At 40.4% G+C, this 14,838-nt stretch overlaps 1 protein-coding gene across 1 annotated transcript in view; it reads left to right on the top strand.

Annotated features, from left to right (window-relative positions):
* Positions 1–2,626: 2,626 nt before the first annotated feature.
* Positions 2,627–14,838, top strand: part of LOC108426495 (dynamin binding protein) — a 59,319-nt gene continuing 47,107 nt past the window's right edge. Inside the window, exon 1 of the mRNA XM_017696027.2 lies at positions 2,627–2,940. The gene's annotated coding sequence lies outside the window, so the exon portion shown is untranslated. The remainder of the gene's footprint in view (positions 2,941–14,838) is intronic.

The raw sequence follows: 14,838 nt of genomic DNA, 5'->3' as shown, positions 1-14,838 counted from the left end.
TTTATACCTTTACTGCCCAAGCCTGACCACTCTGGTCATAGTGTCATCAATATGTGTGCAATAATCACAATCAGGTTACACAATGCCAGTGTATGACAAACAATATTTCAGTGCACTTCAAACAAAGTGTCAGAGCAGAATAGTGAGTAATAATAATGAATGAATAGAGACAAAGAGCTGAGAGCTCACATGATCTCTCTGAATGAAAATGTCAGTGTAGGAGAGGACAACACAAGCTTTTCACGCAGGCTGAGCGTGACTGCTCTGGAGTTTTCCCACAGAAGCAGTGGGCAGTGTAGGGTCAGAGGAATGTACATTGAGATGAATGCTCTAATGCGGCCCATGCTACAATGGACATTACAATAACCTCCTCTGCTCTTTCAGCCAGCAGTGACTCAGCTTGGACTCATTTATCAGTTTGTGATGAAGAATGCTAATTAAGTACCGTAACAGCCGGTATACAGAACAGAAAAAATGTATATATGCCAGCCTGGTGCGAAAGTCAGCTGTAGGCTGTTCATGTAGTTGCGTAGCTTTGTGTAGCAGACTGATGCTCTGCATGTGTATGAATGGGGATTTTGTATTAATGACGCAAACTCTGTTTCATAGCGAAGCTGCAATGAGAGCACTAAATGCTCAGTGTGTTTGTGCCCTGCATATGAGTGTGTTTCCTTCTATTGTTTCTCTGCTCAAGGAAGTCACATTTAATGCTGGCACAGCATAAACTGGCTCTTACCGTAGAGCGTGCTTAACACTGCGTGGCTTAAAAGCATCAGCAATGGTGAGTGAATCTGTAGACCCTTCATGTGGGCTAAAAAAGATAAATGTAATCTCTAAATATAAAACCTCACATAAAACTCATACATTGTTGTTCCATATGTTTTCATATAGACAGGCAGACAGGCCTGCTGGTGCACAGAATATAGTTATATGTATTGTATTCATGGTGTTAATTATATTATTTACACTGGGGTACTGCTTTGTGATTGTTCATATCTCATAATCTTTTAATCATAGACTAGAAGGATTCCAAAGTAGAGAGGAACCTAGCACCTCAAGGTGCTTTTTGTTAAACTTTGTTTACTTGTACTTCAGTTGATATTTCACCAAAATACCATTACTTTTACATGGGGATGTGTTTTGTCTACTCTTTCTGGTAAACTGGATTGGAAGGGCATGTTGTAGGCCCCCCAACAGCCTTTTACAGTGGTCATGAGGAGTGCTAAGAGTTACAAGCTTCCAGTGTGAAAGTATAGAATGTCTAGCCATTCATTGTGCATGTTAAGGCCAGAAGGAGACAGTGTAGTATGCATGTAACATTTAATAGGTACTGCAAATCAGATCAGATCCTGGATTAGGTCTAATCTTCACTTCAGTTCTTCTGCTCTGTGTCCTAGTCCACTTTGTTCCCTTTTCATTTAAAATTTCAGTTTTTTTTTTTAAATACCTCTATGGAAAAGTCACAGGCATTTTACGTGATCATATGTTGTGTGTCTAAAAAAACAGTAAATGTGCATAAATGTGTATAAAATATTAATGACACAAACTCTGTAATGTGTGATCACATGATACACGTGAATATGTTTACATGTAATGTAATGTGACTAATATATGATGTAAGCTGTTACACCTGAAATCACATGTATTGTATGTGTAAACTGTAAATGAATGAACCGTGAAACGAGAAATAAAAACGTCCACAAGTGGAAGAAGGTGTGAAAAATAGCGTGTGAGATGTCTAAGACATATTCAAACGTGAAAGTTTTGTGATTTTTCTCTAACAGTCATAAAATATATACGCCTACATTTGACTCAGAAAAAAAAGGGGGGGGGGGGGGGTTAAAGTAAAACAAAGGCTGTAAAATGTTAGAGATGACAATAACTGGAATAAATGCAGAGTTGAACACTTCATTCCCAGGCTGGAAAAAAACCCAGAAACCATGAAAAGTTTCTCGTTTACTGTGCTGGCCAATAGTCACTAATGGTATTTTGAATTGTCTTGGGTAGATGGGTAGATATGGGTGGATATCACAGTGTAAAGGACTGTAATGGTTTAACAGGTGTGATGGGACTGATACCATATCCATTTGATGGTTTCCTAATGGGATCTAAACAGGTCCTACAGCTGGGTTTCTCAGCCCAGGGTCCCGGGGGCCCACTGCCCTGAACATTTCAGTGCTTTTCTTGGTTTAACACACCCACCTTAGCTCAATAATGGGCTGTTAACTGGCTGATTAGTTGGAACAGTGGTGTGGTGAGCAGGGAGCACACTGTAAAGGACAGGGCACTGGGCCTCCAGGACCAGGAGGTTGAGAAACACTGTCCTACAGGAAACTGTTACTTAGTGGTAACTATTAAGCCAGGTTCCTGAGAAAGCTAAATCATCAGGTTTTAAGCCTCGTGAATCTAATGGTCTTTTTCAGCAGGGTAGACACTGACAGAACTGTGTTAATTTTATATACGTTGTTACTTACGTGAGTATTTAGTGAAATCGTGCTTGTAGGAAAGTGCAGGACTTTTTGTCAGGCATGTGTAAGACAGCCTCGCTGCAGGCCCGTGTGTGTGTGTGTCTGAGAGAGAGAGAGAGAGAGAGAGAGAGAGAGAGAGAGAGAGAGAGAGTGTCTGGAGGGCGGTGTTGATGTCAGCATGGTGGGAGCAGGGATCAGCTTGCTGGAGCCTCCAGAGGGAGATGACAGCTGAGCCCAGCGCTGTACATGCTCGACTGCTCGTCTGCTGTGTGGAGACGCAGTATAGGCTACATCAGCTCTAATGCCGAGCTGGTAGACCTCCAGTAGAAGAAGTACGATATTAATGGCAGTGAGCCGCGGGCGACCGAGCAGCGAGTGGACGGAGAAAGTTTACCCAGCGCTCATCCCCGGGTAGCGGCTCCAGCAGAGCGGCGAGAGGATACAGCGAATACTTTAGTTAGTTAGCAGTCAGGTAGGTTCTTCGACATTCAGCAACGTTACGGTTTTCTCTCATTATTACCACTATTGTGAGCTAAATGTCTTAGCCAGTGTCTTAACTTCTAGCCAGCTTGTGGTTCTGAGACGGAGCCAAACCGTTAACAACATCGGCTGATTCCCACTCAGGCTTGTGTTTGCATACGTGTGATGTTTGTGCTCAGATAAGTTAGCTTAGTGCTGGTGTTCAGCTAGTCGGGCACTAATCTGTGGTTGATAAGGGAATGATTAGAGTCTAGCAGCCTCTGTGGTGTTTTATTTCTCTTCAAATATTTGCGGATAGTAGAAGAATCAGGCTTTAATGGCCAAGTATGTTTGCAAAGGCAGGGAATTTATCATTGATTATAACAGTGCTGGGCGACAAATCGGTTATAGCGGTATACCGTGATGTTACACCGCGATACTGCTTTTCACGTTTAACGATATTTGTTAGGAATTCATTTAATAGAAAATTAACACTCTATTCGTAAATAAAGTGTTCCTGGCACAAAATGTTACGTACATACATACTTGTGAATAGTATGAACGCAAAAGCCAGAGCTCATGAGCAGCCCCTCACAAGCTCAGGAATTTCCTGATTTCCAAAGCTACGCCATGTGCATGTCAATTAGAAGGTGGTTTCATGATGTGACTGGAGAGGGAATGTCCCATTTAGGCACAGAGTCGCTCCTCCTCAGCTGTGAGACCAACCTCAAAACATAGCTGAATGAAGAAAGAGGACGGGGGTCTGCTCTGGGGAGTCATGAAGACTGTCCAGAGCCCTGTTTTATTAGACGTTAGACTGGGTGTGCATGTCAGCAGTCTGATCTCAGTGCCTCTCACCTGTCGCATGGCAGTTGTTGACAACTGTCTCGCCTCCTGATGCCTTTGCAAAGAGAATGATGACTCGCTGTGGCTGTTGGACATGTGCTGTTTGCACTGTCCCAGTCCCAGTGCTCACCCAGGAGGGCTGAATAAGCTTCTTAAGGCATGGATTATTGTAACGCTGGCGCTTTCATCGGAGGAATGACTCTAGTCTTATGGTTGTCAAATTAAATGGAGGGATCAAAAGGTAGACATTATTTAGTACTTTATTTAGCCACATGTGGTTAAATATATGGTTATACCATATATTATTGGGCCTGAGACTCAATAGGTGTTGCTTTGATAAACAAGACTATATTTATACATTTTAAAAAGGCCTTCAGACTGAGCGCTTTTAGATATTGGTTTGTCTTCCTCTTGCTGCTCGTGACTAATTCTGATAAGTACAGTTTGTTATTGATGCCTGAAAAGAACGCTGACTGTTCTTCTTATCTCAGTGTTGCAGAGGGCCAGCAAGGTAGCTGATTGTACATCATCAATGTGCGGCATTCACTTGAGAAGCAAAGTGAGACTTGATTGTGAATTATTGATCAAAGTAGCAGAAGTGTACTGCTCCCTGTTTGACAGTCCCATAGCTGTGCTACTGTTAGGGGAAGTAGCCCTTGGCCTGCTTTTTGCCATTAGTTTCATCTTAATATTGACCTGTTTTGTGACCTGATGAACATGTGTGGCATATTTTGCATACGCTCTGAAGTACACATTAAGTAAATGCATGGTAATATTTGTTTCTAACCTTTAGGAGGTTTCTAAGAGTAGAGACTTGGGAACATTCTCTGCATTTTTCCCCCAGCCTGCAGCACAGTTGAAATAGCTTGGGGGAATCTTTTTTCACAGTCTTTAGGGAAATAGTGTTTTTTGTTGAGCCAAAAATATTGTAACTCTTACTCAACCATAGTGTTAGTACAAGTGAGCCAGCTGGTGCATGGGCGGACTTGTGGGCTCATGTTACTTTCATTTTGTGTACGACATATGGCTTTGGTGTGTAAGACAATTCAACAGCTGATGGACTGTGTTTGCCTATACAGCCTGCACTGTCAGGTCTAGAATCATCAGTATTTTTATTAGTACCACTTTGCTCTTTCTAGCTTGCTCTGAAGCCGGAGTAGCCTATTGACTGGTGTACTCGTCCACTTACATTAACATTTAACATTTTGGACATTACAGGTGTGGCTCAAGTGGCCATTTGCCATGTTTTTGACATTCCTTTATCTGTTTAACATACCTGTTTGGTCAGACACTAAACTTAAATTAGATTTTGTCAAAATAACAGTGTAACTACCACGATAAGTAACGTGACAGTGTAGTACCCACTCTGAGATGATCCACTTGGTGTAATAGATGCTGTTGCATGGGCTAAGGTTTGTTGATATCTATGAAGTAAAGTCGTGAATAAGATCATAATAAGGTGGCATTATAGAGAGAGTCTATCACTGCAATAGCTAAACAGTTCCAAATGAAATAACCAACATTAAATGACATGAGGGAGGACCAGCTTGGTAGGGGGACCATCGTATTTTCATTAATGTAAAGTTTTTTTAATAACTTTAATGTGACTGTTCAACTACGACCTGACTTGATTTAATACTGAAGCATGCTTGTTAATTGTAAATACATTGTATACATATATGTTTATGCTTCTGTTATTCTGTATTTTTGGCCACTTGCTTTGTTGGCTTGTAGTGGGTGGTACAATTTCTTTTTAGATCTGCCATGCCAGCAGAGCAATATGGAAAAAATACAACATCATGATACTTCATGATATAGCTTCTACTTCATGATATAGCTGACATATGATATAAGTAAGTAAGTAAAATGTATTTTTACAGCACTTTTCACAGACACAAGCCACAAAGTGCTTTACAAAACATAACGCAATATAAAATGTACAACATGAGAGTACAAAAGATTTAAAACAAAAACAGGACTGGCAATGCCTTAGCTGCCATGACCGTTATCCAACAGCCTGCTTAAAAAGGTAGGTCTTTAGTTGCTTAATGAAAGACTCCACAGAATCAATTTATCTTAAAAAAGGGGGGCAGTGTATTCCACAATTTAGGAGCGACAACCTTAAATGCTCGATCTCCACAAGTCTTTAATCGAGAACGTGGAACAGACAGTAAATTTAAATGACTCAACCTAAGAGAACGTGCTGATACGAATGGATGAAGCAGATCAACCACATACATAGGAGCCTGACCATGCAATGCTCTGTAAGTGTACGGATTTTAAACTGAATCCTATACTCATGTACTTCATGATATAGCTAAGTGTCTCCCATAAAGATATGTCGTAAGACAGGGGTATCCCGTTTTCACACTGGAATATCTTGCTCTAGAAGCTACAGAGTCACTGCTGTAGGAGGCGAGTAGGCATGTTAACAGATGAATTAACAGTTACATTTTTCATTTTGTGTGTAGTGTCTGTTTAAAGTATTATGATGATGCTCATTCTTATTGATGTATCACTGTATTTATGTGTTATTTCAACATATCAGTGTATTAAGATAAAACTCATCAGTGCCCTCATTGTTCTTGTCTTTCTAATTTTTTGGCTTTGCAAGGATGCATTCAGGCTTGGCAGCTTAATTAGATTAAAATGAACCCTGGTGGGATTACTGTGTTTGTGCAGTTCATTAGTGCAAGTGGTAACACTACTGCCTGAACTCTGCTGCCAAATAAGCGGGCAGAGACCCCTTGAGAACATCAGTGTTGGTTTGTATCAAAACGATCTCTTGTGCGGTTTGTTTGAAACGTGAATGCAGTACAGATTAAAGACATCTAAACAGAACAAAGACGTAAAGACGTTGTTGTCTGATCTCTGCAGAACTTCTTTGGTACATGGAAAGGATGAGTTTCTGGTGCTGTTTTGACATGTGCGTGACTCTTCATAAGCTCTGAGTTGATCATTATAGAACGCAAAGTTTCAGTTTTAAAACAAGCTTGAGGCATGTTGGAAGCCGTCGTAAAATGCTCAATATCCACCTATGACTACACATATTTTATGCATTTAGATGCCAAGGTTTCTCCCATGTGGAAAAGCAGTCGGCCACTCAAGGCTGTGTTACAGGGATTTCACCCTGCATTGCATCACGCAAAACAATGGTAACACAGGAAGCCTGGTGGCTTATTGCCCTGATATATACTTGACAGATGAAACAAGACACAAATAAAACTGAGGCAGATAGAACAGAGAACAGCATTAATCAGAAAGTTTGGTGGACATCACAATTATTCTATGTCATAAAATCGGCCCAAGCAGTTGTGACTTTTTACTCATATAATGTTAGTTTACACCTTTTCCTTTGGTCTGAACCGAACTACGTGGATAAATGCACCTGGCTGGCTGCATTAAATCAGTAGGACTATACATGATTCTGACAGTTCTGTTACTCTGATTTTCATACACAGAGTAGGCCAGGCAGTCAGACAGGAAGCTGGTGATTATTTTAAACACTGCTCATACCTCAGCATCCCCCTGCACTTACTGTTTGGTTGTTTTATTTTGCTGTTCTAAAGTCTTGTGTTGCATAACATTGAGGCAGATGGACTTAGAAATGGGAGACTTTCAGATTAATTGGTGGGCAGTAGTCCAGTACCTTCCTCGGCGCTTGCTGCACATGTTTAACTGTGTGCTCTGTACTGCTTAAGAGAGAAAGCAACAGAGAAATGTTGACACCTCGGTGGGTCTTCTCACACGACCTCCCAAAACAATCCCTGGAAACCATGGCAACCGTGTCCATCTGGGCAGTGTTCCTCCTCTTCTTCCTCCTCAGCTGAAATGTTTGCATTAGGGAAAATGCTCCACCCCTTCCTCTCCCTCTTGTGCTGTGGCTTTCCCTGAAAAAACTCCCCTCTTCATTGCCAAAGATCTAATTCCCATTACGCTCGTTCATGATGTCAGCGCAGAGACACCGCATACTGCAGAGGAATGGTAGAATGTGGAAGTATGAGAGTTTAGAGTGACTAAGAAATATACGTATTACAGTGAGAACGCCAGAAAAGGAGATTCAGCGTCAACCAGCTGTGTTGTATTAACGGAAACACAGGGAGCGAAACAGAGAAAAAAGGAGAAGTAGGAAATGTGGCCAAGTATGATCATGTGTAACAGAAACCATTGAAAACCAGTTTTGTCTACTCTGCTTCTTGCTATAGCCCACTTAGAAGTCATTTGTCAGTCAACTGGTGCCCTCGGTTTCCGTTTTTCACATGTTGAATTGCTCTCTGCGTAAGTATATCTTAAACTTGATATAAACATCCTACAGACATCTTTATTAACAGATGTCCATGTCCTAAGGCTGGGGTTTGATTCACCCACCAGTAACTGTAGCTAGTTGCCTAACATAAGTTATATCAGTGCTTCCTCTAGAAATTTTTCAGTAGCGTTGGCAGGCCCACGCTCTCTAGCCTCCTATGTTATGTGACGTTATGAAACACAGAAGATATAAAATAAAGCGACAATACAGTTACTAGTTAAAATGTAAGAAGTTACCTTATTTTAATTAAGTAATTGCAATAGTTTCATTACTTATTACACTTTTAACAGGGTAACTAGTGATCTGTGACCTGTTTATATTTTAACCTTCCCATTGTAAACATAGATTTCAATAGGGGTGGGAATATCTTGGCACCTCACGATTCGATTACGATTCAAAGGCCCGTGATATGATTATAAAACGATTATCGATGCATCTTTTGTTCTATATGGGATTTTTTTCCATGACTTGGTATTTTTAAAGCAAAGTATTTGTAATGATCTATAATGAATTTACTTCCAATATCTTTCATTAATAAATCAAATGGAAGCGATGTGGCAAGTGAAGTGGAAGGCTCTCATTCACTGCTATTGTTTGGAGCTCATTAGACGCTGCTGCCACTCATCTGCGATAAAATGTGCTGTTATGGTGAAATAAGATCCAGTGATAATGGATGTCCACGCAGCACATGTTACAGCCGCCCTGCCCGTTTTCTTTAGGGATTTTATAACTCCGGATTTGGTCGTGTTATAGAGAGTCAGGGGGTCACTGTGTCAGTAAAATATCTGTGAGACGGGATGTGTACAGCCGAACGATGAGAGAAAATCTACAATAAGCTGCTCTACTTCTGAGGAAAAGTTTTCTGGCGGAGACGGGAGGAAAGCGGCTATAGTGGAGCTAAAGCTTAAAGCAGAGCAAAGTAAGTCTGCGCTCTCATTTGTATTTTTTAGCCTATACGAGGACATCAGCACACACTGAGACACACTGGACATTAAATTTCTCCCAAGATGGTCTGATTTTTGATGAAAGGATAAAACGGCTCCTCTTAACATTTGGGTTGTGACTCCTGACTGAACCTGCCTTTTAATGCACAGTGTGCTGGTCGGATTTCTCGCTCATCCAGCTGTGTTTTTATGTGCCACCACAGAATGTCTGGATGCTGCACTTACCCACTTCCGAGTTCTGCCGTGAACATTTACGTTATAAATTTAAATTCAGAAAATCGATTTTTGACATTTATGAATTGATTCAGAATCGCTCACGTTTGCATTGCGCTGCATCTAAGAATCGATTTTTTCCTGCACCCCTAGTTAGCAGTTATTTTACTGATGTTTATTGAAGTAACGTTACAAGTATTATGATTCACTGAGGTTCAATAACAATAATAACAACAACAATAATAGCAACACTTGAGTAACATAAGTGTGATCAACGCACCTCCATGTTTAAATATATTTAGTCGAGTGCAAAATTTTGTAATTGCAATCATGACATTCCTAAAATTCTAAACCAGCAGTGCCAAAAATTCTGTAAATTGTATAAAGCAGAAACACTGTTTACTGCTTACAGTGTTAAAAAGCAAAACATTCAGATGAAAACCTGATGACTAATGTTGTTGTTGTTGTTGTTATTATTATTGTTATTATTATTATTATTATTATTATTATTATTATCTTATTATTAGTAGTAGTAGTATTAGTAGCAGTGGCAGTCCTTCATACCTTAGAAAAATGGACAACCCAGTATTTTAGTTTACAGTGTTATGTTACATGTTGAAAAATGTTGGAGAAGACCACCTGGCTAGTGGGCCCCAGGGAAGGTTGAGCGCCCTGTCCAGTGGCTTATTTTTCAGTAACTACATGGAAAACAGTATAAGGTCTTAGGGAATTGCGTGGGCTTGTGAACGTTAATGGGTAGAACCCTGTATTATTACTTTTGTAATATCTTAGTTTTGGACATGAAATATGAGTACTAGTATCAGATATCAACTTTTGTTTGTCCTTACTCAGCTCTGCTCTCTCCTAACACCTTTAATTATGAGCTGTTATTTTAACCCGTTAATGCTCTCTCCCACCCTCCATCTTGTGCTGCAAAGTAAAAGAGAAGCTTGTGTGCTCGTCTGGAATGATCTACTGCCCCACATGTTAGGACTTTTTTGGAATGAATGCGTTTTTGCACTTCTGTGTAGGCAGCATTGTCATGCATGCACACCGTGGGTGCACACAATGCCTGTACAGTAAACAGCCAGCGGGTAATATAAAAAAAACAACAGAAAGGTGCCACAATATGGAAGCTTCCAGCTTTGAATGCATGCCTGGGGCAATGCTATAGCGTTGACGGGAGGTGCGCGACTCCCCCCATTGTTGGCATGGAATCGGTCCTGTTCAATAAATAAAAGCAGGCAGTCAGCAGATCAGATTTCAACACAACTCTGGCCTGCGCTGCCCATCTCACCATGGCCTGACAGAGAGACAGCACTGCAGGAGAGAGAGAGAGAGAGAGAGAGAGAGAGAGAGAGAGAGAAGGGGGTGGAGGAGAGTGAGTGATGTGAATAGGAATGTTGGAGGTCCGTTTGTTCTCAGACAGGATGTTTTCACTTTGAGTTTCTCCAGGGCTGGAAAACATGAATAGATCTTAATGCTGCACAGAATAAAAAGAAAGAGAGAGAGCAGTAGAAAGAGGGAAAATAAAGAGGGTGAGAGAGAATAGATAGATAGTTGCTTTTTATCCTTGGTAGGAAATGGCAAAATGGCATAAACACCAGATATCTGTGCAATTCAACTACATCAGTTTTGCAGTGTTGATTTATATTTATTGTATTACAATTGTATTGAATTAATAGTTCCTTCAGCCACATTTGCCTATTCAGTAGATTTTTAAATTTTATTTTATTATTATTATTATTATTATTATTAAAATTTATTCAATGCCAATTCCCACCCAAGGTCTCCCTTTTTGCATAATGCTAACAATCTGGGGGGTGAAGGCTAAAATGTGCTTCCTACAAGACACATGAAGTGCCAACACCATCTTTTCGAACTGCTGCTAAGACTGCCGCTAGTTCTGTTATGCCAGCTAGCATCTGTGTTGGCTAGCATTGCAGTGATGGGGGAGCAGGAAGACCATCCTATTCCCAGAGTGAAGACGGTTTACTGTTTTTGACACGCTGCATCTTACTGCATCTTAGGGGGTGACATGACATAAATATTATCATAGTACTTCAAGATATTTTCATGATACCAGATAAATCATGATATTTAGTGTTTTTTGGAGATTTAATATGTTATAACAGACAAAATAGAACCTGTAGTCCACATATAAACAAAAATAACAGCACTAATAGTAATAATAATAAACCTACAACTGCAGTGATTTTATTCAGTGTTTTGCAAACTGCACTGCACTAAATCCAATTAACCAGGCCCAATGATGCTCACTTTATACTGAAGCATGTAGTTAATCAGATCTTTAACCTTCCTATTGTCCTTTTAATATTTTACACACATTTGTTTCTGTTGTTTTGGTTGAAACTGAGGTCACTTTAAAATGCAGTGTATAAATCTTCAAAAAAAAAACCTCACTAATGTAAAATAACCATACTTGTAGTAGTGTGAGAACCAGTAGCCACGTTTACATGCAGGCTAATAATCCGTTAATAATCTGACTAATAGCTCAATGGGAATAGAATACATCTATGTAAACACCTCAGTCGGAATAGTATCCGTGTAAATGCCTGAATCCAATTAGATTTCCAATCGGAACGTTCAAGCACGTTCTGCGCATGCGCGTCGTGTCATAGAGAAAGGTTTATAGCGTTCAACACGGCGGAGCAGAAACTGGTCTGCAGAGGAGATGAAAAGACGGTGGTGGGACGGACGTCCAGCTTGTGTGTCTCAAAGCACGTCGTCTTCCTCTCTCGCTCATCTTTTGACGTTTTGTTTGCAAAGATGATGAAAAATAAGTTTTCTATGAGTACTATTTTGCCTTACAATACCCTGCACTTTTGGCCTAAAGGTTGCTACAAAACTATTGTGAAACAGTTTCTCAGGCATCAGGTTTAGAAGCATTAAAAGGCTTCAAACATCTGGTTTCTATCTCCGCTATTGTGAATGGAGCATTTTACAGCAATCCACTCCGATTCACTTACTTCTTCACTTCTTAATGACTTAATTGTGCAGAAATTGTGAAAAATTGATGGAATTCTCCTTGAAATCATCAATCACGATTATTCATGTGGCAGCAGTTTTCAGACAGTGACAGACCTGCTTAACGTGACCGATCAGCTGAGTTTCGTCTCCTCTGCTTTAGTCATTAGCCTGCAGCTTTACTGCGGTCATGAAGTGGTGTCAGATTGGGTCAGGCCTTTCAGACAGTAAACACAGCAAGCACACGTGTACACACATGGACAGAGGCTTATACTCTACAGTACTATGTAAACACACACACGCTTGCATACCTATGAAACCTCACACACACTCACACACCATCTTATGGAACCACATACTTTCACAAATCCAACATTGCCAGCAGCCGCACAGGCACTTACATTACATCACACTAGTACTTGGTGACCGAGGCGTCACAAAAGACACAGTTGTTTCTTTGTCTTTATGTCAGCTGCATACACACCTGTGTGTCTGTCTGTGTGTCTGTCTGTGTGTCTGTCTGTGTGTGTGTTTGTGCATAGATGAGTCTGAGAATAGACACACTGCAGAGAGTGGCCTGTGTTTATAAAGCTGTCTGTCATTGTACTGCTACTTTCTCTGTGGTGCCAAGTGGCAAAAAGACAAACACGCATTCAGTCTCTCTCTCTCTCTCTTCCTCTCTCACAAACACAGCCTCTCTCTCTCTCAGTCTCAGTAGTACTGATTGTTCTCTCATCCTTATTCATTAACACAGTGGAGTTACTCACCTCTTCTGTTTTTTGTTCTCCGTGACCTTAAAAATGATCTCAGCTACAAGAGTCTCTTCAGAGGTTGTGTCAGACCCACTATCAGCTGACGAGTCCAATCAATGTCAGTTAGAGACAGAGAATTTTAGTCCATGTGGTTTATGGTGGTTTATTTTCTTAGCCACTGTTCTTTCTAGAACCTGCATACTTACATGGAGGAGTCATCATTGTATTATTGCAGTGTTTGGGTTAACAGCTGCGGATATATTATTAATATTAATATTCCAGTGATATTTTCAGGTGTTTGTGCATGTCTGAACCATTTAATGCCTCTAATGCCTACGTCATAGAAATGTATTACACAAAATGGTTATATGTTGATGTCATTTTTCCAACATTTTGACACTGGTTCCTGTCACTATCACTGTAAAGAGAATCTGATTTGGTGAATTTCTTCACAATGCGCCATTTCACATCAAACCACTCTGAATCCCTTTGTTTCTCAGCTGTGCTCTGTATCTCACCAGTTAAATTCTGTAGAAACTTTGAAAAAAACAGCCCAATTCCCCTTTGAGAGATATGGGGAAGTCAGACCTTCTCATGACCTGTGATGAAGAGAGGATTTAGAAATAAACCTAGTTAGACAGGTCAGTTACTGTGCAAGTTACTTTGACTTAAAGTTAGAAAAAAACTCATTTTTGTACTGTTCCGAAGTTTGAAAGCTCTATAGAATAGGGGCAAAAGTCATATGCCAATTTTCCCAAAGTGTTTCAATAAAGACTCAATGTTTCAAAGAGTCAAACATGCCAGCATTTAACAGACGTCTTAAGCAGCAACACTTTTGCCTTGTTCATGGGAATTGCAGTTATCACTCGGAGTGTGTAGAAGACCAGACAGGCTTGTTCGCTTCTTGTCCCGTAATCTGGCCTGTCTTGTACCCTGTGCCAGTGCCTGTCAGTTGAACTCCTGCTGATCTCCTGTTGCCTTCACTACTAGAGTTCAGCACACTTAATCTGGATTACTCTTCGTCGACTGTCACCTTTCTTGCTTTGTCTTTCACTGTAACCTTTCTCGCTTTCTTTCATTTACTTTTTTTTTAATTTCCTTTTTTAAATGTATCTTGCTTTTCTTTCTTTCTGATCCTCTTTCTTGCAACCATACTCCACACATTCTCTGTTTCATCTCTCTCTCTCTCACTCTCTATCTCACTCTCACTCCCTCTCCCCAGCAGGACCATATGCTCAGCTCCTCTCTCTGCAAGGTGTCTGAGTTCTGGATGTCGGGCAGTGTCCTTCACTCTCTCCTCTCAAGCAACAGGAGAATGAGCGGAGATCAGGTGTTGTTTATAAAGCTGTGAAAATGCTCCTGCAGGGCAAAAGAAACAGTGGTCCTGTGTACAAGCATCTGATTACTATTTGTAATGAGCTTTAATACTCTGATTATAAAAGGAGTAATATGTGAATACATCATGTTGGAAAGAGAAATATTATAAATTTGGATAACTGCATAATATTTGGAAAGAAAATAATTGGCATTCAATTAGCACAGTGCAACTTCCATGCTTAAATCATCGCACACTTACCCCAAACCTCACTGAGTTAAGTGATCTGAAATAGACTTGCTTCTGATATTGTGTGACATGACTGCAGGCCTGTGTCGGTATGCAAAAAATCATGATAGTTACCTGTCTAATATTTTTTGGCACAGTTTATATCATCACAATATTGCATTGAAAAAAAAAATCTGTAATAATGATTACTGTATCACTATCGTGTAGGACTATTTGCAGACAGGACTGGACTTGAGAACCAAGCCAGAGAGCACTGATCTTTACCAAAAGCTGTGAAGCTGCTCCAACATAAAATAAA

The sequence above is a fragment of the Pygocentrus nattereri genome, chromosome 13 (genome assembly GCF_015220715.1).
Source record: "Pygocentrus nattereri isolate fPygNat1 chromosome 13, fPygNat1.pri, whole genome shotgun sequence".
NCBI classification, from domain to species: Eukaryota; Metazoa; Chordata; class Actinopteri; order Characiformes; family Serrasalmidae; genus Pygocentrus; species Pygocentrus nattereri.
The sequence above is the reverse complement of the archived record's forward strand: the minus strand, read 5'-3'. Positions and strand labels throughout refer to the sequence as shown.